Genomic DNA, 23,589 nt, shown 5'->3' with positions numbered 1-23,589 from the left:
TATTACTTGAATTCCTCATCACACCCAGTGCTATATGTACAAAGATGATGCTCTTCCGTGTGAGAGCAAAGGGAAAGGAGCTGAAGAAAAAGAAAAGGAGAATTAAAAACTAGAGGATGGAGAGCGGGGGAGAGACGAGACCCATGGCACCCTGAAGAGTTGGAAACTTCTGCATAAACGAAAAGCTCAGCAGCGAAACTTCTTTACATGATCGCAGACACGCACAATGGTGTGCGCACAGGGCCGTGTTGCTATTTTGCTGATACGTGCGGTATTTTTAAAAATGAAGAGGTCGAGGTGGTTTGAATTCAAGCGCAGATATTTCTGTGATTTTTACCTCAAATATCCCTTCTAGCCTTAAAAAAGACCTGGACAAGCATTGCCTTCAAACTTTGAGTTTAATGGAGTGCTGATTCGTCAAAGTTTGTGTGATGAATCTTGCGGGAAACGCACTTAAAAAAGTATTAGCCAAACCTGATGCGAATTTGCAAAGGCTTTGGGAGGAAGCGGGGGAAAAAGATGTTAAAGAATGGGAAAGCTTGATTTTTTGACAGTTGATATGCTCCCTGTGTGGAAATTTGTGAAGTGCACTCTAAGACTCTTCAAAGTACTTAAGGCGGTTGGTGGAGATGCAAAGAGGGGCTTATGAAATGGGACTCTATGCGTCTGGACAGTTCTAAAGAGACACCGTTAAGAGTATGCAGGAACGCGAGCAGCAATCAGGCCCAGCCCAGTGCCAGATAAACCTGGGAAAATCACATTAAACACGCATTATGCATGTGGCTACAGGATGGCAAGCCACAAAATGGCTTCTATGTTGGCTCAGACGCTCGCTGCATCAAAAGCTGTCAGCATCATTTCTGACAAACATGATTTACTGTACCACACACAAACATAAACACAACGCAGAAATATCTCTCGCATCCACGCTAAATTCACCAAATGGTAACAATGACCGTTTCTCTCTTTAGAAGCTCAAATGACGTTTGAAGGCAGATTAGAGGTCAGTTTGAAACCAGAGACAGATGTGTCCCTGTGTCCTCTAATCAGGCCTTTCAAGAGCAAGAATGCACGGTTTTCTTCTTATTGGCCGCCTTAGGTGGGTTCTTTCAGTTTTCAAAGCGAAGGACTTCTTTAAAAGCCAATGTTAGTTAAAGAGACCTTCCTATATGCAAGCAGGAACATAGAAAAAGAGACATAGAGAAAGGAAGTGAGAGCGAGGGATTTCTCAGCAGAAAGACGATGATAAATAAACAATTACATGAATAACCTTCTGAAAAGTCACCTGTCCTCCATAAGGAGGCTGTCGACAGCTTGTCAAGGGAAATTAAAGGTTTGTCACCATCATCCATGCACAGAGCCAACAGAATGGAGCTCTTAGAAAATGGAAGTGCTTTTGAGAATATAAAAGGGTTTTTATTCAGGATGTGTATGGATGCAGGCGGTGATTTGCAGTCTGTCAAAGAAGTGCAGCAATACTACAAGTGCAAACTCTCAAAACCATTACTCTCTACCCAAATGTGATTTTAATCAGTGGCGTGTGCTGGACTTCTGAAACGGGGAGGAGCAGGCCCTCTCTGCATTTGAGTTTTTTTTGTTGTTGTTTTTTTTTTTTTTTCCCATCTCTATTGTAAATTCATGTTCCAGTTACATTTTGAAAATGTTTTCCCCATATGGTATCCAAAAAACGATACAGCAGACAGTAATGCTTTGGTATTGTCATATCAAGCATTTTATTTATTTGTATTTATTTATTTATTAATTTATTTATTTTTGAAACAATGCTTTAAAAGCAATTACAACATTTTATTTGTAACTCTTTGTTGTTTGTCTGTTATTAGTAATGTATTTAATTTAAATAATCGGGAATAGTCATACTGCTCCTCCTTTTACTTCTTGAAGAAAACATCCATGGTTTTAATATATAACCAACGGTTTATCATCATTCAGCAACAGCAGAAATCAATCAATACTCTCCAATATTTAATTTCAAGTTGGAGTTTTACCCATAAAGGTGTTACAAAGCATAAACAGAAGAGGGTTTCTATTGCATTCACAGTGGGGGTGTTTTGGCACACGGTTCACACTGAGAAAAGAGGCTGCGTGCACAGGTTGAGTGGGCAGGTGCTCGGGTTTTGTTTGTTTGGGCTCCAGGTGTGCCTGTTTGGATCAGCAATACAGTGCTCTTTGCACAGGTCCTCAAGATAAAGTGCTAGCCCCCCAGATCACTGAGCATATGAAAACACGGCATGTAAGATGAGCTTTTACTGTTATTCTGACTTATTTGGGGTTATTACAGTGGCTGTTTTTATTGCAAATAAACAGCTCTGAGCCACTCATAGAGTTGCATTCGAGTTGTCTATTGAATTACATGGTTCCTGGAGCGTTATTTCCTGTCAAGAAAGGCAATTTTTACACACTGTATGATTTAGTTGGTTTCTGCATTGCTGTGTTTTATTTATAAGTATGAGCTAGACTTATTCAGTAGTTGTGTTGCAGGGAAAACAAAACAACTAGTAAACAGCCCTAATCGGCCCAAATCAAGTAAAAGTCATTTCAGGAAAAATTTACTTATCTTACCATAGTAGCACTGTTTTAAAAAAATCACCTGTCCACATTATATATATATATATATATATATATATATATATATATATATATATATATATATATATATATATATATATTCATATACATATATATATATATATATATATATATATATATATATATACACACACATATATACATGTACATATATATAATTTTTCACTTACTGATTACTGATTTTTTGTCTGTAATTTTTGATCCAAATAATGCAGCACTAATGAGCATAAGACACTTCTTTCAAAAACATAAAACTTTGTAATGGTAGTGTGTATGTGTGTGTGTGTGTGTGTGTGTGTGTGTGTGTGTGTGTGTGTGTGTGTGTGTGTGTGTGTGTGTGTGTGTTTATGAACATTTTGCACAATTTAATGCAGCTTAGAATCTGAATCCAATTTTCTTTTACCCAGAATGAGGCAATTTACAACTGTGTCATTATTATTCATACTAGTAGTACAAGATAGTTTAGCTTTTTGAAACACAATTTGTGAGTGGTTTCATGACACATTTTACCGTCTTTTCTCCTGCATGCCAAATCTAAATACAGAATGGCACACTTTATTCTAGAACATGACCATTTATATTTGAAATTGACTCTAAATGCAAACAGGCAGAACTCTGGATACCCCAATCATTTTTGCGGAGAGAACCCCTTTCTTCAAATTTCACACTGTGTATTGTGCTTGGATAAAAATGAAGAGCGGGGAAGAAAAAAAATCAATAGCAAAGACATTGCTGGAGGCTTACATATTACATTCTGCATAAAAGTCAGACTTAATTTGGCTTTGATCATCATTCCCAAAGATGACTCACTGGAGCCACTATCATTAGCCAATCCTGGGAAAAACCAGATGCTGACAAAGACCAAAGGCTTTGAATCACACTGTCTCCCTTCGGCTCTGTGTTTTTGGATACAGATTTCTGCACGGTGACTGAGAGGATACCTCGATGTTTATTGAAGTGGACACTTCAAGACCTCCCAGAAATATAGCAGAACAAAATCTATAGGACTTTTGAAAAAAAAAAAAAAAAAACTTATCTTATGTAGAGATAGAATTATGCATTTTAATGTTATCAGGCGTGATTGTTCTTTTATGCTTAATTCATTAGGATTAAAACCGGAAATGTTCGCTTTATATCTTGCGATTAAAAAAAAATAAAAGTTAAATCTGTATTCATCAGCCTTTGAGCAATACAATATCCATTTCAACAAGAAGTAGAAGTATAGGCTTCTTTTCGTATTTGTGAAAAGATAACTCCAAAACTTCAGTGCACAAAGAACTTGCCCTTGATTTTTATCAATCTCGTTATAACAACAATTTTTTGTGCAATTGATCAGAGCGAGATCAAGAGACCTTGGTTATAAAAGTCTGTTTAATAATTTTTAAGATTACATTTCTTAGCTACAGTCCCTGATTAAAAATCACATTAGCAGAAAGAGAAAAAAAAATGAAATGTGAATATTATTAATAGATAGAGGAGCGTCACAGAGAGAAAAAGGAAAGAATTTGTCTTCACTTCCACACACAATGCCATTGTTCTTGGGACATTCAGAAGTCACTTTATTATTAATGATACTGAGATTTGATAGTTCTTTTTTTAATTTACACAGTCCTGTGATGTCCCTTGGATGTGAACACTACAGTATTGTACCCAGACACAAACCTTTACAAATGTTTCACAGGCTTGTATAATTGCTGTGTGGTTTTAAAACATTGCCGTACGTGATTATGGGAACAATCTGTCGTGATATATGCCCACAAGCGCTGCCGAGCTGTTACCAAACACCCATACACTGCTAATAACACAAGGTGACCATTGAAAGACGTGTTCATGGAGGCCCGAGGCGAATGCTGGATTCACGGGCTTTTCCTCCTCCTCGCTCGGCCTCAGAAAACGAGACATCAGTGTCAAAACTGACAAGAAATGTGCTTATTTAGAGAGCTTTCCTGGATGTCTGTGGGGAAGAATGCTCTGGAATGGGTCGCTTCGACTTAATAGTCTAGACTGGGTGCATTATACAAAGACTGGTTTGGGGCTGGGGTGTAACTTTATAGGAAAACATGTGAAGCGGTCTTGAACGCCCCGTCCAGACTTGGCTTCCATGTCCACACATGAAAGCGGCATAAGATGCCATCATGTTGGGAGGGTTTGTTATTATTAAAACCAGACCTCTGCACTGTTTTTGCTGGAGATCAAATCAAACATGTGGATGCAATGGCACATAATCTAAGTGAACAAAAATAGACTGCTGTTTCACCTGGCAATGTGTCGCTTGTAGACACTTTAATAGATCGCCACACAGATCCAGGAAAAAGTATTATTTATGACTCTTTTTCCTCCTAAGATTGATTTAATAATATGCATATTATCTCTGTATATTTTGTAGCAATAATTTGCATTCATTAAGGCAAACTTGAGAAAAATTGTATTGTGTATTTTTACACAGAATAATATATTATGAATTTCAATTTCAGATTTTTAAAATGTGTAAAACCTAGAACAGCTGCTTAATCCTATAAATATTCTAGAAAGATTTGACACTTTTTCTTGGTCAAAAAAAAAAAAAAAATCATGCCAAATAAAAATATCCTGTTGTCATAAAAAGCATCATTGTTTTGGTGCTGATCTTATTTTATATATATATATATATATATATATATATATATATATATATATATATATATATATATATATTATAATAATTAAATACATTATTTTAGTACTACAGTGTATTAAATTAGAAAAATGTATGATTAAAAAAGATTCAAATATGAGTTTTTTCTGGTGAATCACTGGACCCCATTGTATGAAGCTGGTAACTGAATTTCAGATGCAGCCGTGTGAAACTGCTGCTTCATAATGAAGAAATTTATTATAACATTTTTCATCAAAGTGCTTCTTATTACAGTCAAACACAATGATCGAGAATTGTTCATAGACGTGACAAAGAAGAAGAATAACATTTGAACTACAATAGGCCCTGGATCTTACTTAGCGAGTTGAATTAATTCCAAAAAAATGCTACATTACACGTAGAGCCAGACAAGACAAGAAAAGAACATTTGAGTTTCATCAAGAGCTTCATCAAAAAGCTAATGTGAGAAAATAAATGATCTTCCCCAAGTTATTTTTTCCTCTTTATTATCTGTCTCTAGCATTCAACTCAAGGTCACTGATGTGCTGGTATCTAGTCATTTCTAACTATGACAGAGTAAGGACCTCTCACGTTTTAATTGTACTTTAATTTACTTGGCTTGTGTAATTACTTGTACATTTGCATAGTAACTCCATTACTAGTTTCAGGTGTGAAGTGTCACTCAAAGTTCGAAATGAAGCCTCATGTTTGAAACATCACTGCCGTCGGATGTTAATGTTCACTCATATGTTTTTGAGTAATGTAGTGTCCTTAATGGCGCTCTTCTCAGCCGGGCAGAAACTGCAAATTTGATTAGAAAAAAAAAAGGCATGTTTGACAAGATGGCTTTAGATGCAGGGCTCAGCTATCACGAGAAGCACACTCTGGCTAAGATGAAGCGAGGAAATTAAAGTGATACTACCTTTAATAGCACTATAGTGCCTTTTTCCTTGTGTTTAGTGCATTGTTGTCATCCAAATTCAGTATGAGACTGGGATTTTAGGTGTATCTGTCTGTCTGTCTGTGGGGAGGTGGCATCGGTGCAGTAGTGTAGGAGTGTGTGATTATCCGAGGTTCTCTAAAGCAAGGCTTAAGAAAGAGTCTTCTCACACAGCGCACCTCAGGGAATTGTTAAATGATTGGCCCAGCACTTAATTCAATCACTTAGCGCTTTCTTTCTTTCTCTCCTTTCTCTCGCTCTCTCTCATTCCCACTCCTCTCCTCATTGATCATGGTCATGGAAAAGTGATATTTTGCATATCTGGTTAAGTGCTCTTAACAACCTCAGCTCGTGCTACGTTAAAAAATTAATAAATAATAAAAAGGGGTGGGGGTGATCTTGTCAGGGAAGTAATTTGCTTCTCTTGAACCAATGATGGCTTGCACTTTATGTAAATTGGTGTCTAGGGACAACAAAATCCCCCTTAATACACATGCAGACTTCATAACAAAACGCGATGACGAGGAAGGACGAATGGTGGAAGGGAAGGTGGAGAGATGATAAATAGCGAGTCGTGTTTTCTGTGCGAACGGCCCCGTTGAGCGAGTGCTTTGACTGACACTATCAAAAGACATGGTGACATGCTTAGCACGCGTTTTTGTAGTTGCATTATTTGTTAGTGACAATGTGCAATTGAGAGTTATAAAACCAACACTGTAAAAATTAAAAAAAGATCCTGAATGAAATGGCCTTTTGCTGTTATGGGGTGCAGTGAGTGAGATAAATTGTTAGTGCTTAGTAGTGTTGTAGTCAGAGGTTACATGTTGTGCTTGTTGCTGACAAGGCAGCAGCTGAGGAGTGCTGTGTTCACGCCAGACGCAGCTCTGAGAAAATGAGTTAGACAAGATGTCTGCTTGTGCCGCAACATGGCAATATCACATATCACTAAATTCTAAACTGAATGCTTTTTAAATTCCAATTTAACTCAAAATATATATTAAAATATAGCTGCTGTAAGTTACAGTTTCTTAATAAAACATTTACATTTGCAGTCTATTTTATAATGGTTTGATCAATTATTGGATTTTAAATTAATATTTAAATTGATTAAAATGTTATTATATATTTCCACAACCATGTAAGAATGTAAAAAAGATCCTAAATGAAATGGCCCCATGTTTGGTTAGGTTTAGGGTTAGTAGAATGAGCTGGCATACATATTGTGAAGTTTCTCATAGTAAGTATGTTGAAAATGACTATGTTGTATGTTGGATATTAAGTTTAATATTCTACTAACACTCTAATGACTGCTAGTTGACATGTAGTTGCAAAGTTACTTACTGTTAGCAGAATGTCTAAAGTGGACTATCAAAATAAAATGTTACCAGACATTGTACTAACAGTAAGTAACTTTGCAGCTACATGTCAACTAGCAGTTATTAGAGTGTTATTAGAATATTAAACTTAATATCCAACATACAACATATACAACATACTGACTATGAGAAACTTTGCAATATGTATATGTCATTTCATTCTACTAACCCTAAACCTAACCTAACAGTCTACTCTGAGCGTTATTAGATATGTAGTTGCAAATTAATGAGAATTAGTTGACATGTAGTTGCAAAGTTATTTATAGTTAATAGAATGTATAAAGTGGACTATCAAAATAAAGCGTAACCGTGGTATTTATCTATGTTTAGAGAAATAGGTTTCATCAGTTCAGGAAAAAAAATATTCAGATGAAGGATATATTCAGATAAGGGAATAAATACTCATAATTACTCAAAATTATTGATGTAATGTTGTCACTGTGTTGCCTTTCTTTGAATTGTAATTCAGTTAATTCCTCTTCCTGACATCAAATTTCAACTTATTAATTTACAGGAAACTGATTCATAAATTCTGAATCTAAGTGTCTTAGAGTGGAAGCTAGAACTACTAATGCCATCCATGCTCTCTTTCAGAGCCTCACGGATTTATGAAGAATCCAGAAATGTGTGTCATCATTATGGAAAAAGGTAAAGAAAGTCACAGTGTTTTATTGTAGTAATCCTGTGCGTTATTCGGGTGGACGTTGTGTTTGTGTGTGTGTGTGTGTGTGTGTGTGTGTGTGTGTGTGTGTGTGTGTGTGTGTGTGTGTGTGTGTGTGTGTGTGTGTGTGTGTGTGTGTGTGTGTGTGTGTGTGTGTGTGTGTGCGCGAGTCCCCTGTGTTAGTCTGCATGTGTCTTTCATGTGGCACCATAGATGCTTCCTCCATACACAACTCCTTTTGTATTGTTTTATTATTTATGCATGGGGCCACTGCTTTAAGATGGGGGAATAATTCTTATTCAATCTCTGCCACATCTTAAGCAGCCATTCAGTTCAAACATTTTTCACCACAGATAAAATATAAAAAGAAAAAAAAATGATGAAAGAAAGAAAGAAAAGAACCTAAAGAAACGATAAGGCACAAGGGGTGCGGAATATGTGCATCCTCAAACAGATGGAGATGAAAAGAGCGAATGAGAAACAAATGGAAAAAAAGCAAAAGGAGAAAACAACAAAAAAAAAACAATGCAAAGTTGAGCCAGTGGAGAATTTTTTTAGATTTCTGAATCTCAAAGCCCATTAAATATAGATTTAACTTTTGGCATCTAAAAGGGGAGGGATCTGGAGAGTCCTCATAGGCGATGAGGTGCTCATTGTAGTATTTGCTCCACTCCTGGTTGTGTGTGTGTGTGTGTGTGTGTGTGTGTGTGTGTGTGTGTGTGTGTGTGTGTGTGTGTGTGTGTGTGTGTGTGTGTGTGTGTGTGTGTGTGTGTGTGTGTGTGTGTGTGTGTGTGTGAAATCCAGATGGGCAGCCACCAAAATGAACTGTTGTTACACAGCAATGCTGTCTAGAAAGCTGTTTGCGATGTGGAGAGATCCCCCTCCCTGTTACGCTCATGTCCACACACACAAACACACTTAGAGTAGAGGAGTGTCTATTTTTGTCTCTCTTTCATGGTGTTCTGGATACCTATACATGTCACTTGAGACTACAGCTCAGTCTATTACTGCACAACAAAACACAATCAATGCATTGTAACCATAGGTGAACTTCTGAATATTACTGTCTTGTTAATTCTTATGTTACTGTATGGCAGATTTGGTTCCAGTAGTAGATGGTCTTAGTTTAAAAGAATACATTTATTTTTCTCCCAGAGCATCTCTTATTGTAAACAAGAAAAGGAAGAATTTGCTAAACAATTTTGTACACAGTATCTCAGTGCACAAGCCTGCATCCTATTCAATAACTACCCGTAATTCAATGTTACCATATGCTCAATATGGAAAAATTACGCTATGCCATGACTGCTTAAATTAAGTACAAACATGGCTTTTTTGAAAATTTGAAAGTAAATTATGCTCATGTGTAATTATGTTTATTATCATATATTCTGTTAGGCTCATTATAGCCTTAATAAATTTATAATATTTGAAATATACTGTATACAAAATATATTTAATAATATTATTTAATTTTCTAGTGATTATTTCAGCAGTAATTCATCCAATGAGTATTTTAAAACATGTATATATGCACATATACATATACACTACCATTTGGGGTCTGTACGTTTTTGACAAGTTTATTCTTTTATTCAGCAAGGATACATTAAATTGATCAAAAGTGGCAAAGACTTACATTATTGCATAACATTATTTATTTATTTTATATTATTATTTTGTTTTAATTATTTATTTTATGCTGTTTTTGAATTTTCTATTCGTTAAAAAATAATCCAATGAAAAAGAAACGTACCACAGGAAAAAAGGGAGCATCACATTATGATGATTATAAGAAACACTAAATAAATCATTATTTAGTACTTAGTATACACTTATTATTACTATTTAGTACATACTTTTAGTTATTTATTTATTTATTTATGAGACAGATTCAAGTGTTACAGTTGTGCTATACTAAATCACAGTACTCTGTTCAACCTAATATTCACACAGATTAATTAAATTATTCATTTATTTATTTACCTGATTTTCATATTTCCTTCACTGAATCGGTTGCTAAAACAACTGAAATGACACAAAATCAGTGAGTTCACTTTTCAGGCTGTTGTCAAAAAAATGTTTCTGTCATATTCAAAGTTCACAGCTTCAGAGTATAAAATGGATTTTTTTCTGATTATCTTGAATCTCATATTTATTTATTTATTTTAACATTCATGGCATATTCAAGGTGGCAGCGATTGGATTTTAAATTAGAATTGCGAAACTCAATTTGTCCTTCCATCACGTTATGCTCACATTGTGTTTCCGTCCTTAAGGAAGACAGGAAGAAAAGAGAGGCGAAGTAAAATGGGAGCTGTCAGGGGAAAGGCAGGGGTTGATTTGTGCTGAAAAGTAAAACAAAAGAGTTCAGTAACGGCCGAGCTCAGAGCAGCTGATTATCCGCTGTCTTGTCAAGATAATACCATAGATCAGAGGTATTTCTTTATTCAAATGATATGCCTGCATCTGCACTCAACTGGAGGCCATCAGCTCTCAGCGAGCAGGCAGACGACATTGAACACCCCTCCCCTGGGTCACGCGAGCTGCCTTTTGCCTCTCTGTGACTGTGGAGAAACACTAACGTAAAATTGATATCACAATAATGATCTGTCCGTGTCCTCTGTGTCTGTCCGGAGCACTGCTGCGCCCTACACTGACGGACCTGAGAGCGCTACATTGAGACTCTAGCTATCTCACCCAATCAGGGTCGCACTCTTTTCATGATATGAAAAGCCCCTCAGCCTCAGCATGCGAGGGCTGGATCAAATGCTAGCAATTAAAACAGAAGCATATGGTATAGTGTACTAATAATGCTTTGTGTCAGTGTGTGTGTGTGTGTGTGTAAAAGTGTATATAGTGTAAATGAGGGGAGCTCATTCAGACCTATTGTTTTATATGCATAGCCATATGTTAGTTTTAACTGTAGTTACATGGCTATTTAAGATAAATATTCAGAAGAATTTAAATTTGTGTTCCATTTAAAATTTATATTAAATTAATTGCACTTAAATTAATTGCACAATTTATATCCCCCAAAGTAAAAAAAAAAAAAAACATAACATAACATAACATACAAACTTTTTTTTTTTTTTTTGAACAAACAGAAGGTAATTGTACAGGAAGGTGGAAAAACACTTATTTTCTGTAGCTTTTTTAGACATTATACCGGATCCTGGACTTTTAAGGAATAATGCCTGGCTTTTAAGACTGACTTTAACTATACGTTGCAGTCCTGAATTATCAGTAGGTTACGTCACTTAGCCCAGCTAAGTGTCACATGTATGTCAGTGGGCTGAACTGATCGCCTACCTCTTGTCCTTTAGAAATGTACAGTAAATGAAAATAAGGAGTTAAAAATGTCTGTCTATTTTCAGCACCTTTGAGTTCAGCCCTCGTTCTATGTGATGTAGATTGGAAACACTTTGGTGGACTGTAGACTGGTCTTTCCTCAGGCATCTTGTCCAGGAGGAGTTAACCTTTAGAGATGCTCAGATGAAGAGAGTGCTTTTTTTTCAGCATGAGCCACATCTCCTCAGGGATTTCAAACCATTTACTTAGATGAGTCCAGTAATGCCTTGCAAATATAATTTAATTCAAAGTTAATTCTGCTGCATTACTTTTTAATAAAGAAATGATAATTTGTAGTCGCCTCTGCACTTTAATCTGTTTCTGCAGTTTAGTGGTTTGTTGTGAAATGTTTTAATAGAGGAAAATGCTAATCCATGCTAAAATCTTAATGGCAAATTGAGTGAATTTAATTCCCTTTTATGGTGTTGGAAAAAAAATAATCTATACTGAGAACAGAAGTGACCCGTGCTGAATGATCTATCTATCTATCTATCTATCTATCTATCTATCTATCTATCTATCTATCTATCTATCTATCTATCTATCATCTACAGTAGCTTGGATATTAGGTAAACATTTCTGATTAGTTTACTTTTTTAAGTATCATACTTTTACTGCATCATTAAAACAATTTCTGAAGAAATATGCGTGCTTTGTGAGTATAAACTGGTCAGTGAGCTGATGGCGGTGGTAACCTCCTCTGCTCTACAACAAGCCTCCAGCACAAAGCCCAACTGTGTTACATGCAAATTCAGGTTTGGGTTCAGCTTTTTTATTTGCATGATCATATGCAAATGTACTAATTAGCACATTGTCTGGTTTGACTTAATAGTCAGCATTTCTGACAGTGTTTAACGAGGGTGTTTATTCTGTTCAGGGTCTGGATACTGGCAGGAAGACAGCGGTACCAATTTACCCTGAACTGCCAATAGACACCACTGACTCTTTCCACTGTTAAGAGAATTATTCTAACATCTCTCTCTCTTTCTCTCTCTCTCTCTCTCTTTCTCTCTCTCTCTCTCTCTCTCTCTCTCTCTCTCTCTCTCTCTCTCTCTCTCTCTCTCTCTCTCTCTCTCTCTCCCTCTCTCTTGTTTACACATCAGTATATCATCAAAAACATGCTCTTCAGTTAATGCTAAATTAATTATGGTATCTAAAAAAAAAGTTGATTTTGGATAGTATTACAGTAAAACTCCATTCAGACAAGCAAGGGATTAAACAGACATATTTAAACTAAACAAAGATGCAATGCTATCATAAAATGTAAGTACACTTTACAAGGACAAAGGTTTAAAATGATAATATTCCAAGGCTCATTTCTTGGAGGTGATTGGTTGATTAGACTTTTCACCACACTGAGGATCAGTTTTAATAGCTTCATAATGCTGTCATCAACTAAGATGGGTAAAACTCAACCAATTAGAATTGTAATAAGGCTAATTAACAAAACCAAAAAGAAAAGAGAGAGAGAGAGAGAGAGAGAGAGAGAGAAGAAAAAAGAAAAGAAAAGTGGGGGTTTAAAAGAAAAGGGGGGCAATGACAATCTTGATAATTAACATTTTCTCTTATTCAGGGGCCCTCGCCATCTCATAATTTATGCATGTCTTCAAGGCATCACAACACATGTCTCATCAACAACGCCCCCTTCAGAACTCATGGAAGCTGGGGGCAGAGATTTTTATGAATATCTATGTTAATTTCCTAAAAATCAATGCACACCGAACTGCTTCAGGTTTCCATTTTTGTGCATGGCCATGTCAAAACTACAGAGACCAGTCAAGTGTATGCAAATATATGTTCAAGAGAAATCCAGCTTTTTGGGCTGAGTCACCATCAGGAGTGGGTGCAGGTATCACTGCCATGCCGTTTAAGCATCAATTCATCAATAATTTGCAGAAACGGTTTTAGAGTGAGGCCGGTCTCCCCGTGCGGAGTCTGCTCTGCTCATCGCCTCAGGTCATTCCAGAAATTTCACTTAAGGAGCCCCGCATACAGACCCAACACCATATGGCTGGCAACCCACAGCGAAGTCTCCCTCTCTCTTGCTCTCTTCCCACCTCTATGTCTCTTTTCTTCTTTTCACTTGCTCTGGTATATGTGTGTAAAGCGTGTAGCTGTTTTCTTCCAGTTTTTTTTTTCCTTTCCAAACCTGACATCCCATTGCTCTCAGCCAGGGCCTGTCACAGTTTGAGAGACGGCAACGAAAGCAAAACCGAACAAAAAGGACAGCAGGTAGCAAAACATCCCCTGCAAGCAAAGCTAAAGCCACCAGGTCGCTTTGCTGGTGTTGCTGCCATATGGTAACCTCAGGCAAAGCAGGCTTTCTGTTTACCTGCTCTATGCAGGGTCATGTCAACTTAATTTCTGCTTAACCGCGACATGCTTCTGGTGCCAACCTGTCCACATCATCCCCCCACAACAGTCTTTTTTCTTGTTGTTTTCATCATTAGCTGACATGCTTCCAGAGAAGTAACTATATATTGTAAAATGCCAAATTTAGAGTGTTAAAAAGAAAAAACATGGTTGAGATATTGTACCCAAGCCACAATCTGTCTTTTGCCCAGAATTTGATCTTAAAGGGATAGGTCACCCAAAAAATTCAATTCTGTCAATTCTGTTGTCCCAAACCTGTATGACTTATTTATTTTGGTCTGAGGAGATAGATGATGATATTTTGAAAAAAATGTCTCTCTTTAGGGTTTTGTTGTTGTTTTGAAACAATGAAAGTCATAGGGTTACAAACCTGTCTGCCATTTTTTTTTTTTTTTTTTTGTCTTTGGAATATAAAAGAAGGTATTTTGAAAAATGTGTCTCTCCAGAGAGGTTTTTTTTTTTTTTTTTATGGTCAGTGGAGTCCAGTGTTTTTTTTTTTTTTTTTTTTTTTTTTTTTAATATGTTCCAGTTGGTAAACAATATAGGTGATTAAAGGATGCTTTAATAAATTTCCTTCCAGTGTGATGTCTCCCGTTTGTTATTTTTATTTACGTGGGCAATGCCTGATCTTAATTATGTCCAGTCTAGCTTAAAGGGTCACTGTGAATGCTGTCAAAGTGTTTGTGTCTGTGCATATGCCTGTTTGGACATATCTGCCAAATGTCACATCAGTGAAGCCTTTGGAGGGTGAAAAGCCTCCTTATTGGGTCACAGACAATCACAAGTGACCTTTCTTCCCTCTCTGATGCCCATGGCTCAACATAACAACATCAGCTCCCATCAGTCAACGGTCCTATGGTGTGAAAAATTCAATGGCATCTGACGTGGCATCGTCTCATCATTAGACTGGTTTAGGCTGCAGTCAGATACCCTCAAGATGGCAGGAAGCTGTGCCACAGTGCACATTTTGTCCTAAGATTTTGTACTGCATGAATGGTGTAGAATTAGTTTTGTACAGTCATGCACACATACACTACATTTTAAAAGCATGGGGCTGGTGAATTGAAGACTCTTATGCACACTAAAATTCTTTGAACACTGAGTCCAAAATTCTCGTCCAAAATCTTCACACGTTAAAAAATAAATACAACCTCACATTGTGTCAATCGCGTTTACATACTGCCTCCGAAACATTCGTCCATCATAAAAAAAAATCGGACCAGGTTTGATTTTCTACGTTTTTGCATCCATAGCAAGCATTTTGACAGGAAAGGATGATGAATACAAAAAAAAAAAACGCATACGAAAATTTCAGACTCAGTGTGCAAGGACGTTAAGGCTGCATTTATTTGATTTCAAGTTTTTTTTATTAAAATAAATGCTTTTCATTTTAATATATTTTAAAATGTAATTTATTCCTATTATGTCAAAACAGAATTTCCATTACTCCAGGCTTCAGTGTCACACGATCCGTCAGAAATCATTTTAATATGCTGAAACGTTTCTTATTATTATCAATGTTGAAAAGAGATGTGCTGCTTAATATATTTGTGGAAATGATAAATTTTCAGGATATTTTGGTGAAAGTTCAAAAGAGCGGCATTTATTTTAAATAGAAATGTTTTGTAACACTATAAGTGGCTTTACAGCCGTATCGTTGCTGAATAAAAGTATTAAATTATTGTGGTGTTGTATATTATTTTACATGGGCAGCTAATAGAATAGTAAAAACAATTATTTCTATGTCTCTTATGTAAGCCATTTCTCCCACAGAGTAAAAACAGTTTTGAATAAGAAATAAAGACACATTGTGAGATATGAAGTTGCACTAGTGAGAACTTTTTGATCATAATTTGGTAGTAATAGGATCAATTTCCATAACTGGAGCAAGGGGTAGCGACATACAGGAAACACGCTGTAGGTGCTGAAATATCTTTTCCCTTACACTCACACGCGCACAGACAGTAACAGGTGTCTGCATGTGCCCATTGGCATCATGCCACACCACCCGCCATCTTGGCTGCTGCTGCTGCTGAACCTCCTGTCTATAATGGCTGGCTCTCAGCACTTCTAATTGATTTACTAATCTCTACAAAGTGCCCTGACAAGAATTCGGCCCACTTCGCAGATTTATTTAACGAGTTTGATTTTTGCACGCTTTCCTGTATGTACATCACACTGATGTCCTCTCTGCTCCTGCAATGTTGTGTGCGAATGTGTTTTATTTGACAGAGATAGCTTGCGTGGAGGGCTGTGGTCTTGCCATGTGTGAAAAGAAGATATGGTCAGAGGCCAACCAATCTTGTGAGGTGTGTGTGTGTGCTCTGAGTGAAAGGTTGAGGGACCATGTCCCTTTAACGTCAGAAGCGACAGCCTGACACCCACCACCCACCCTTTTTCCATTTCAGATGCAAAGCCGGCAAGCGACGCATGCATATAGTCACAGCAGCAATCTCATCTATGTCCAATCTGTCATGGCACTGCTTTTCATTATTCTTATTTGGAGATAGGGAGTCATTTTTTATAGGCACTTGAGCTGCGGAGCGCGGCCGGCCGCTCTCTGGTCAGGCAGACATGTCACTTTCCCCGCACGAATCTAGGTCAAGGCGAGAGAGTGAGAACGCAGGAAGGAGATGGAAAAAGGCTCCTGGCATTTCTAAGAGGCAAATGAACTGATGAAATTATTGAAATTCGGCCTTGCTGGTGAAGGGGGGAGGGAGCAGGCTGTGGTCAGTCTTCTTATCCCTCACCCACAACCTGTCCTTCTTTATTTTCCTCCCTCTCTTTCTCTGCTGCTCTTGCTTTCATACACACGCAGCCCTGAACAGATACTGATATGCATGCATAATCACAATCTTTACCATGTAAAATGTTAAACATGCTGAAATCTAGTAGGGTGTGTGTTCCGCAGGATGGAGAGCCTCTGTAATGGCCTGTTGGGTGACTGAATCTCTGTTTTCTGCATTGGAATGATAGTGTATTAGTTGCGGTGTGCATTATCATCTGCATAAACACTCTCTGATTCAGCCAGCGACAGCAAAGGTGGCTTTGCGTGTGTGTGTGTGTGTGTGTGTGTGCATGGTGCATCCAGATGTCACTGTCATGAAGCAGCAGGGGTGGGTTTAAGGTGACCTGCTTTAAATATAGACAGTGTCATGACAAGATGATACGCTCGACTTATAAAGCACATTTGCATAACATCCTTTTGCATTCTCTCTCTCTCTCTCTCTCTCTCTCTCTTTATATACAGGGAGAACAAGGGTGCATTCACTTCTACTCCATTATTCCCATGTTGAACGCTGAATATGGCACCTTTAATATTGTGTAACTTTGTGTCAAGATGCAGGACCATTTATTAGTTTAGATATGGCTTTAAAACGCAATCTTTCAGCATGATAGACATGATAATCAAAACCAAACAGATGTTTTGTTTTAGCAGAGTATCTGAGGCACAAACTGTAAAGGCACAGCCCTATTCTGGAAAAGGGGGCGGGGAGAAGCAGCTCATTTGCATTTAAAAATGCATGCATGAAAACAGCGTGTTTTGCTTGCACTCAAAATAGGCATTTTCAAAATAATATTAAAAATGATCTGTAGGGCATTTTGATCTGAAACTTCACAGACACATTCTGGGGACCCTTGAGACTTATTTTATATCTTATAAAAAGGGCATAATAGGTGCTCTTTAAGGCCTGCTAGTAATATAGAAAAGCTAATTAGTTTGGATATCATGTTCAATTATTTTGCTAATGCACATCTTGAAATGTAAGATGTAACTGAACCGTTTTTGCGTTCTTATTCCTGACAAACATGATTAAAATGCTTTCATTATATCATACATAAAAACATATCAGCTTTCCATTAGTGAACTGTAGACAGACAGCCAGGGTGTTTTAAACAATTACCTGCTTTATAAATGTGAAGAGCCCAGATATACTGAATTTTACACATATCCTCTTGACCCCAATTCCATTAACAAGTAAACAAAATACACAAAGTAGTGAGGGATCTGCCTCGTTAGCCGAGCCTGATGGTGAATTAACATGTGCAAAGGGTCAGACTCCATTTTAGCTCCCTCTGTGCATACACACACACACACACACACACACACACACACACACACACACACACACACACACACTCATACACTTGTATCATCGTGAATTATTTATAAAAATTCATGTACTGACATCCATGTAGTCCATTCATCCTTGGAAGACTTGACGTAATGCTACTTAAATTATACTGTATGTCATGCACGAATCAGACATCACTTCTCTTATCATAGTGGCTCTAAACTGACAGAACATGACTTATAAAATGTAATTTTGACAAGTGAAGTGAATTTCAGTACTTTTTTTGCTATTTTTCTACTAAATATGAATTAAGAAACAGCAATCAATGCATTTGATGCCCCTTAGAAATGTAGTAACTAGCTTGTATATTTTAAAAAACCACACTGTGTCCAGCACTGTACGTTACACTGTAAAACATAACTCGTTTAAACCAGCTATACAATATGGTTATAAGAAATATATATATATATAAAAAAAATCTGTAAAATCTGTATCTGCCATACTTTTGGTCCTCTGCAGTCCTATAAGTCAGTTGCACTTTCTTTTTTGCCTCTCTTTTTCTGTGGCTCATCCAGAAAAGGAGATTGTCTTGTTACAATCAGGCCTAAACTGGCACGGTCACCATTTATCCCTCTAGCCCTTCTCTCTCACCCCCTTCACCCCTCTCTCCTCCTTCTTCCCCATCCATCCTTCCCTCCCTCGATTCCATTCCTCGGCCTGTCATCAATCTCTCTAAAATGACAGCCGACAGATGTTAGCCTTTGCAAAGATCAAATCCATGGCTGGGGGGCTGCTCACTGTGGAGAAGGGTAGCCACAGAGAGGCAGGGCCACAGCGGTGGCACCAACACACACACATGCCCATCGCCACCCGGCCGATGCATCCGTCTGTGTCTTCATTGCCCTCTCACACACACACACACACACCCCCACATCACACAGAACTGATGCCTAAATGTGTTGTGACATGAGGGCAGGGTGGCATAGAGACAGGACTGTCAGGATGGACGGCTGGAGGGGACAGCCTGCCTAAATAAGCTGTGCTGAACTTTAGGAAATAAACAATATTGACTTTATGGCCTTTATATCACTGTTTTCATGTGTATCCACTGACCTCCACAAAAATCCCAGCTTAAATAGCTCTTTGTAATTTTGTATGTGCATTTAGTGTGTGTGCCTGTATACTTTTGTCACAGACATTAGGCACATATCTGTCTTGGTGCAGTCAGCTAAAGGCTAGCACCAGTGTTTATACAATGACAGGTCTGTGTCATGTATCTCATTTGAACTTTAATGACTCAGAAGGGTCAAGAGAAGTCCAGTGATGACCAAGTCTCCTCCGGGCCACTGGCTCAGTTTGCATCAGCAACCTCATCTGCGAATGTGTCTGTTCATCTCGGTTTTGCCTACATTGAGGTAACCAAACATTCAATACATACTAAATAATTTCTAATAAATATCGAAAAATGCTAAAAGCTTTGTGGGAAGGTTAGTATCTGGTTAAGGGAAAGAAAATATCATTATCTTAGTATTTGTCAATGGAAAGTCCCCCACTGTGCTAGAAAAATAACCGTGACCTAGCTTTACTTTTTGGGGACAAAATTACTGAATATTTATTGATGACTTCCAAAGAGAAATGGTTAAAAAAGACAAACTTATGGAGCCACTTGGTGACCAAGCAAAACTTTTATGCAATTATTGCTTTCCAAAAAGTTGAAAATGAAATTTGGATTGGGTTAAACTCTAAATTATTCAGCAAATCTCTTCTAATCAGTACACTGTAAGTGATTCTCTAAGCCTCCCACAGTCTATTCATTGGATGTCTATATTGTACACAAAACTGGACAGCACTTCGGGAAGTCAGGATACGCAGGTTTTTACTGGAGGTTAATGTCAGTACGGTCAATTTGGGTTTGAAGGTACAAGGTGTATATGGACACTTCTGAGGAATTATTAATCACTTAATTTACAAAAATTACCTGTTTGGTGGCTCCAGACTTTTAAAGATATTTAGAGTTTTATCTAATGTACTAGCAGTCAGCAAGCTAGAAATTCAAGAAAAAAAAAATTGTGCTTGGTCTTTTGTTTTACATTTGTGAAAAATCAGTACTTATTACTTTTGGATGGATGGATACCAACCACAATGTTTACATACATTTCCTCTGGACAAAAACTTTGTTGCTGTGCTTTCATCTGTATATTTTTTTTTTATATTTATAGAGTGTATACTCCAGTAGGCTACACTTGTATGAATGTCAGTGCTGAGGTTTGCCTGTGTCTTGGTGAATGATGAGTTTGATTCATGTATTTTTATGACCTGAAACAATAGCAATGACAGTTTGAGTGACATGACTGCAGCCTTTTAGATGACTGCAGAGGACAGGCTGCTATCATATAATGACAATTTATTCAGCATCCAGTGGGAGGTGTAGTGAAAAGGCAAAGCTAAGAAGCTAGAAGGATGAACGCACCTTGGTACTTGTGGAAATGGTTTGGAAATGCACGCAAGTTTGTTTGTTACACAGACAAGTAGGGTTCTTAAACAACTGTTCACACAGTTTTTGTGCTTCCAAAGATATTTCAATGGAAATCAAACAAGGTGGTGAGCGTGTGTAAAAAAAAAAAAAAAAAAAAACATTCCTTGCACAATAGCATATTGATGTACGACAGAACACCCTCATGTACACACTCTTGCATAAACTCTCTTTCATGTTAGTCTTCTCACATACTTAGCATGCATTTGCACTGTTTCTGAATCTGGACAGGTTTGGACAGGACAGGAGGGAAAAGTCCCAGGAATGCAGACACTTCTACCTTACTCTGGTATGAGGATTGGAGACAGGACAGGGGAATAGGTTATGGAACGAGGAGAAGAAGTCATTATGTTCATGCGGGAAGGAGCACACATTGCCCAGTAATAAAAGTACATATGGGGTGGGAAGTTGGGGGAAGTTGAGGGTGTGTTGATGGGCTGGACTCGCTTGAGTAAGGGCCTAAGGACAAGAGGGGCAGCTCTTCCCAGCAGATGTCACTAACAAGCAGTGTTGTTGAGTCTACAGCCCAAGGCTGGAGAGACAGGCCAACCCATATGCCGCTGGTAAGCACAGATAACTTTAAAGGGAAGCGGTAACAACTCCCTAATACCACACGTCCAAATGCACGCAACCCCCAGACCAAACCAAATCAAACCTGCTGCTTTTCAACACCGACACAGACATTGTCCAGAGTCCCTGTTCTAGGCGCCAACATATGACACCATCACTGAAAGACTCCCCTATAGCTTAAGTATTTACTGACACTCAACACCTGCATGCTCTCAGTTTGAACTGGATTCATTCTTCTTGTCTTTGTTTATACCTCTCAGTAGTTTTTCCTCCTCTTTCTCACTAAAACACGGGCAGGTTAATAGATTTACTGCTCGGTCGTGGCTAGTTGGTGTGTATTGACCCACATGTGAAAATCCTGGTGATGTTAGCATGGGGAAGGTGAAGCCAAGTGCAGGAGAGCAAGGGGGACTAAATATTGATTGAGCTCTGACATTGATTTAGCTCTGCTTGATTCACAATACCAGGCCACTGTATGCATGCATATAGATCCATATGTGTCCGTCCCAAAAGAGGAGCCCCTCTCTCGTTTGCTGTCTTCCTCCTTGAGTGGGAAGAGAAATCAGGGGAGCCCCCTTTAGCCTCTACTCTTTTGTTTACTGTTGTCCTTTTGTTTCTTTTCATCGTTAATCCTCGAGCTCTGGACGGGGGATGTCACGTTGTTCTGTTTCTTTTTCACTCTCTCTTTCTTGCTCCCCCCTTTCCCTGCTTGTTTCTTTTCATTCTTTCTTTCTTTTCATGTGAGCGAAAGCTTGTCACCGGTGGCCTTGTCACTCTACTGGAATATTCAGTACATGACTCCTCATCTTTGTATTAATTACCATCTTACCACCAAGACATCAAATGCTCATCTCTCATTGGTGTACGGGACACCCCCACAGTCCCCAAGTCTACGTAGGGGCCTCTTCACAGTGTTCTGAGCCCATTATATTATGGTTATCTAAAGAGAGTTTACTCAGCATAAAAAGCTGCATGAATAGCTCAGTGTTGAGGAAGCTAGTGATACAGAGGAAACTTTTAAAAAGTGTTTCAATTGCAGAATTGCTTCCATCCATGTCTATAGTATCACTCTCACTATAATATTGTATGTCTATAATATCACCTGTCTGTGTTCGTCTGTGATATTATTTCCCCCTGATACAAATGCTTATGCATGATGTCACTGCTTATGGGTGGAGCTTCACCTTATGGTTCGCAGAGGTTCTCAAATATTGTGGTGCACCACTGCTCTCTCCCTCTTTCTGTATCTCTAGCATTCACAGTCCTTGACAGAAAGGGGGGTTGAGCGATTCGGTGAAGGAGGAGTCATGGTTGGAGCTGGGAGAAGGTGGTGGGAAACTGGCAGGGGTGACGGGGGTTAAGTTCAAGGGCAATGGCTGGGAACACAGACACATAAACAAGGCAACTGGTATGCAAGCAATAAGGACATAAAAGTAAGCATGGGGGCACGTTGTACAATAAACAGCCACCATTACCTGCTTTGTTTATACAGATAAAGAATCCACTGTAAAATCTCTGGATGGCGGATGTAACGCTCAACTTCTTCGAGGACAACCAGCAGGGATGGGGGGCTGGAGGGGAGATGGAGGGTGGTTTATGAGGTGCACTGAGAAACGCTAAAAAAAAAAATCGTTACTGATGACATTTACAAGCTCAAGAAAGCATTGTTCACAGATGCTTCACGTGCACTTTGCTAAAATGAAGGGATGAGAGAGACTGAAAAACAAAGATGCAGAGTTGTTTTAATGGACTGGTACATCACTTTTTAGTGGAGTAATGGAAGGGTAAGTGGGACTATTCTGTTTTGTGTGGACTGCCAGATGAATACGTCTTTGTCATTTTTCCTGCAACAACATAGAGAGGCCGAGGGGTCAAATAAACAACACACACACACATTTTGATGCACAGCTCTAGATATGATCTGCAGCTCTCAAAAAACAATTACACAGCATACATTAAGTTAAGTAAACGTTACTTACACAACTACAGCAGATTCCCTTAAACATACAAAAATAAATAAATATAATCCATTGATTAAATAAATAATGTAATGAAACATCTGTTAGGAATCTTTTCCACTATGTGATTTCCCCAATCTCTCTCTCTCTCTCTCTCTCTCTCTCTCTCTCTCTCTCTCTCTCTCTATCCTCTACATTCTGTGTATTGATTAAGGGAATTGTGATGGTGGTGAGTGTTTGTACAGGGAGGTGCAGAAAATGCCCTGCAGTACATGAAGATGTTAAGATGAAAGTCGCTCCCCACTCCACTGACAGAAAGAGAGCAAGAAAAAGAGAGAAAGAAATGAGAAGCCCTGTATCAGTAGAGTTCTTTAGTAGTGGTAGTTATGTTTAATCATATAAGTCTTAGCTTAATCATGTGACACTAATTCATACATCTTACAGGACCAGGGCTGTTGCAAAAACATATTTAGGTGTCATGCAAGAGAACATCCCCCTTTCCTCAATAC

At 38.1% G+C, this 23,589-nt stretch overlaps 1 long non-coding RNA gene across 21 annotated transcripts in view; it reads left to right on the top strand.

Annotated features, from left to right (window-relative positions):
• The window catches only part of LOC109065015, a 358,164-nt gene that overhangs the window by 226,909 nt on the left and 107,666 nt on the right, over positions 1 to 23,589 (top strand). For all 21 annotated transcript variants that reach the window (XR_006156269.1, XR_006156261.1, XR_006156263.1 and 18 more), the window contains one exon: positions 8,153 to 8,206. This is a non-coding gene — a long non-coding RNA (uncharacterized LOC109065015). The remainder of the gene's footprint in view (positions 1 to 8,152; positions 8,207 to 23,589) is intronic.

Source organism: Cyprinus carpio, chromosome B13 (genome assembly GCF_018340385.1).
Source record: "Cyprinus carpio isolate SPL01 chromosome B13, ASM1834038v1, whole genome shotgun sequence".
In the NCBI taxonomy this organism is placed as follows: Eukaryota; Metazoa; Chordata; class Actinopteri; order Cypriniformes; family Cyprinidae; genus Cyprinus; species Cyprinus carpio.
Note: the sequence above shows the minus strand (reverse complement) of the source record. Positions and strands in the feature narration are given on the sequence as shown.